Genomic DNA, 5,391 nt, shown 5'->3' with positions numbered 1-5,391 from the left:
TATTATGGCAGATATATATATATATATAAATGAAAGCCCAATATTTATTAAATGTTGTATGAGGAGAGAATGAAGAAAAGGCAATATTTAATGAGTTAAGAATTTTTCACAATTGATGCAAGGCATGGTATTTAAAATCACAGTGAATACCCAACAGGATAAATTATTGACTTCTACCTATGAAGGCAAAATATAGACTCACCCTTATGCTGTAAATTGAAGAAAATATGTTAACTCCTTTCAGAAGCTGGACAGTCAGAACTCTTTTCAGGAATTGCAAGATTATGATCCCAGAGAGAAGGAAAATAAAAGTGAGCCCTATGCTCATCCCAAATTATTCCAGAGGCAGTTTCAGAATTTTGCCACAAGGAAGGCGAGTTCAGTCTGGTAACATTATGGAGTCAAGGAACTGGAGATTGGAGAGGACAGGGAAGCTAGAATTTGCTACCAGAGTAAGAGGATGGAAGGAGCTATGCAGAAAAACAGCTGAAGAATTCTGCTTAGGGGCTTCCTTGAGTCTTGGTTGAATACCAATCTGTATATGTGTGGGTGAAACTTTATGAAGCTAGGCATGAATACTATAGACCAACAGTCCTCAGAAGATAGATGTGAAAATAATAAAATTATTTGCAAATCAAATCCAGCAAAGTATATTTTAAAATGTCTTTTTTCATTGTTCCAGGTTGGTTTGTGTTGAAAAATAGTGCAGTTAACCATGTTAACAAAGGAGAAAAAATAGTATTTCGATAGATCCAGATAAAGTATTTGAGATAATTCAATATCCATTAATGATAAAAACAAAACAAATAGCTCCTAGGAATAAAGACACTCAAAATATGACTGGGAAGAGTTGCCACCTCAAAGGAGAGTCAACCTTAGTGGTGTGGATAGAGTAAAGCTTTTGCAAACTTCATCTCCTGATGTGGCATGACTCAAGGTGACAAACAGCTGCAAATTTATCCATTAATAATTGTAATGTGGAATGTATGAAATAGGAATCTAGGAAAATCGGAAGTTGTCAAAAATGAAATGGAACACATAAAGATTGATATCCTAGGCTTTAGTGAGCTGAAATGGACTGGTATGGGCCATTTAAAATCAGAAAATCATATGGTCTATGCTGGGAATGACAATTGAAAAGGAATGGCATAAAATTCATTGTCCCAAAGAACATCCAAGCTCTATCCTGAAATACAGCACTATCAGTAATAGGATAATATCCCTATGCCTATAAGGTAGACCATTGTTGTTGTTGTTATGTGCTGTCAAGTTGGACCCAACTCATAACGACCCCTCCTTGGGGGTAGATTGCCCCATCTTCCTTCCGAGGAGTAGCTGGTGGGTTTGAACTGCCAGCCTTCTAGTTAGCAGTCAAGTGCCTTATGCACTATGCTAACAGAGCTCCCAAGGTAGACCATTAGTATAATATAATAAATTCAACTATTAGTCACATTTATGTACCAACCACTAAAGGCAAAAATGATGAAATTGAAGATTTTTACCAACTTTGGTGGTCTGAAGTTGACCAAACATGCAATCAAGATGAATTGATAATTACTGGTGATTGGAATGCAAAAATTAGAAATGAAGAAGCATTGGTAGTTGGAAACTATGGCTTTGGTGATAGAAAGGACTTTGGAGATTGAATGATAGAATTTTGCAAGACCAACAACTTATTCATTGCAAATACCTTTTTTTCAACAACATAGATGGTGACTATATACATGGATCTCACCAGATGGAATTCACAGGAATCAAATAGACTACATCTGTGGAAAGAAAAGATGGAGAAGCTCAATATCTTCAGTTAGAACACAACTAGGGGCTGACTGTGGAAAAGACCATCAATTGCTCATATATAAGTTTAAGTTGAAGGTGAAGGAAAATTAAAACAAGTCCACAAGAGCCAAAATATGACCATGAGTATATTGCACCTGAATTTAGAGACCATCTGAAAAATAGACTTGACGTATTGAACACCAGTGATCGCAGACCAGATGAGTTGTGGGAGGACATCAAGGAGAACATACATGAAGAAAGCAAAAGGTCATTAAAAAGTCTGGGAAGAAAGTAAAGACCAAAATGGATATCAGAAGAGACTCAGAAACTTGCTCTTGAATGGAGAGTAACTCAACTGAATAGAATAAATGAAGTAAAAGCTGAACAGAAGATTTCAAAGAGCAGCTCAAGAAAACAAAGTAAAGCACTATAATGAAATGTTCAAAGATTTAGAGTTAGAAAATCAAAAGGGAATGACATGCTTGGCATTTCTCAAGATGAAAGTACTGAAGAAAAAAATCAAGCCTCAAGTTGCAATACTGAAGGATTCAGTATTGCATTAGGCATTGTTGTTGTTGTTGTTATGTGCCGTCGAGTTGAACCCGACTCATAGCGACCCCTCCTTGGGTTTCCGGGACAGTATGACTATGGAAGTAGATTGCCCAACCTTCCTTCCGAGGAGTGGCTGGTGGGCTTGAACAACCAGCCTTCTGGTTAGCAGTCAAGTGTCTTAGGCACTAAGCTACAGAGCAGTGAGGCAAAATATTGAACTATGTAGGAAGCACCAAAAGAAGATGGAATGAATACACACAGTCACTGTACCAAAAAGGATTGGTTGACATTCAACCATTTCAGGAGGTTGTACATGATCAAGAATCAATGGTATTGAAGCAAGAATTCCCAGCTGCACTGAAGGAATTTGTGAAAACAAGGCTTCAGGAATTGACAGTATACTCACTGAGATGTTTCAACAAAGGGATGCAATGCTGGAAGCACTCACTTGCTTATGCCAAGAAATTTGGAAAAGCGCTACCTGGCCAACCAACTGGAACAGATCCATATTTTTGCCCATTTCAAAGAAAGGTGATCCATCATCAGAATGTGGAAATTATTTTAAAAATATCATTAATACTACATTCAAGTAAAATTTTGCTGAAAATAATTTTAAAATGGATGCAGCAGTACATTGACAGGGAACTGCTAGAAATTCAAGCTGGATTCAGAACAGGGTGTAGAATGAGGGCTATCATTGCTGATGTCAGATGGATCTTGTCTGAAAGCAGCAAATACCAGAAAGATGTTTACCTTTTACTGACTATGCAATGACATTTAACCATGTGGATCATAACAAATTATGGATAACATTGTGAAGAACAAGAATTCCAGAATACTTAATTGTGGTCATGTGGAACCTGTACATAGACCAAGAGGCAGTTGTTTGAACAGAATGAAAGGATACTGCATGGTTTAAAATGAGGAAAAGATGTGTGTCAGGGTTGTATCCTTTCACCATACTTATTAAATCTGTACGTTGAGCAAATAATCCAAGAAGCTAGAGTATATGAAGAAGAACGTAGCATCAGGATTGGAGGAAGACTCATTAAGAACTTGTGATATGCAGACTATACGACCTTGCTTGCTGAAAGTGAAGACAACTTGAAACACTTACTGATAAAAATTAAAGACTACAACCTCCAGTATGGATTACACCTCAACATAAAGAAAACAAACATTCTCACAACTGGACCATTAAGCTACATCATGATAAATGGAGGAAAGATTGAAGTTGTCAAGGACGTCATTTTATGTACTTTGATCCCCAATCAGTGGCCATGAAAGCAATCGTCCAGAAATCAAATAATGTATCACATTGGGAAAATATGCAAAAGACCTCATTAAAGTGTTAAGGAGCAAAGATGTTACTTTGAGGACTAAGATGTGCCTCATACCAGCCATGGTATTTTCAATCACCTCATATGCATGTGAAAGCTGGACAATGAATAAGGAAGACTGAAGAATAGATACCTTTGAATTATGGTGTTGGTGAAGAACATTAAATATACCATGGGCTGCCAGAAGAATGAACAAATCTGTCTTGGAAGGACAGCCAGAATGCTTCTTAGAAGTGAGAATGGCCGTATTTCATCTATGAGAGTACTTTGATCATGTTATCAGGAGGGAGAGGTCCCTGCAGAAGAATATTATGCTTGCTAGAGGTCAGAGAAAAAGAGGAAGACCTTCAGTGAGATGGACTGACACAGTGGTTACAACAATGGGCTCAAGAATAGCAACGATTGTGGCAATGGTGCAGGACCTGGAAGTGTTTTGCTGAATTGTACATAGGGTCACTAGGAGTCATATCCTACTCAATGGAATCTAACAACAAAAACATGAAAAAGTACAGCCAAAGTTAGAATAATGATGAAAGACCAAATCTTTTTCTCAAGGTTGAGAATAAGCAAAGATGTTCAATCTTATCACTTCTAGGCAACATTATGCAGTGGTTTTGTTGTTGTTGTTATGTGCCGTTGAGTCGGACATGACTCATAGTGACCCCTCCTTGGGTTTCCAAGGCAGTATCACTATGGAAATAGATTTCCCAACCTTCCTTCCGAGGAGTGGCTGGTGGGTTTGAACCGCCAGCCTTCTGGTTAGCAGTCAGGTGCCTTGGGCACTATGCTACCAGAGCTCCTAGCAGTGGTTTTAGAGGGTGCAAAAAAGCAAGAAAAGACAAACACATTGGAAAAGAAGTTACCTGTCCTTATGTGTAGACTGAAATAATAAGCATAAAAAATCTTAAGAAATATACAGAAAAAAGTACTAGAACTAAGAAATAAATTTAGAAAGATCAATATATGAAAACCAATTGTATTTCTGTATGCTAGGAGTAAACAACTGAAAATGAAATTTAAAAGTATATCTACAATAAGTAAAAAATATGAAATTTTTTTTTGTTGTTGTTAGTTGCCATTGAGTTGCTTCTGACTCATAGTGACCCCATGTACAGCAGAACAAACCACCACCCGATCCCGCGTCAGCTCCATGATCCTTGCTATACTTGAGCCCATTGTTGCAGCCACCGTGTCAATCCATCTCGTTGAAGGCCTTCCCCTCTTTCGTCGACCCTCCACCTTACGAAGCATGACATCTTTCTCCAGAGAATGGTCCCCTCTGACAACATGACCAAAGAGACAAAGTCTGGCCATCCTTGCTTCCAAGGAGCATCCCGGCTGCATTTCCTCCAGGACAGATGTGTTAGTTCTTTTGGCAGTCCATGGTACTTTCAGCATTCTTTGCCAGCACCACAACTCAAAAACATCAACTCTTCCTCGGTCTTCCTTATTCACTGTCCAGTTCTCACATGCATACGAGGTGATTGGATATATCATGGCCTGTGTTAGGCGCACCTTAGTCCTCAAGGAGAAATCCTTCTTCCTCAGCACTTGAAAGAGTTCCTTCGCAGCCAACCTACCCAGTGTTTCATGTCGTCTAATGTCCTGACTGCTGCTTCCATTGGCCTCGATTGTAGAACCAAGCAACGTGAATTCTTTGACAACCTCAATCTTTTCTCCATTTATTGTGATGCTGCTTATTGGTCCAGTTGTGAGGATT

This window comes from Orycteropus afer, unplaced genomic scaffold (genome assembly GCF_000298275.1).
Source record: "Orycteropus afer afer isolate SDZICR_OR568_19922 unplaced genomic scaffold, OryAfe1.0 scaffold00003, whole genome shotgun sequence".
NCBI classification, from domain to species: domain Eukaryota; kingdom Metazoa; phylum Chordata; class Mammalia; order Tubulidentata; family Orycteropodidae; genus Orycteropus; species Orycteropus afer.
The sequence above is the reverse complement of the archived record's forward strand: the minus strand, read 5'-3'. Positions refer to the sequence as shown.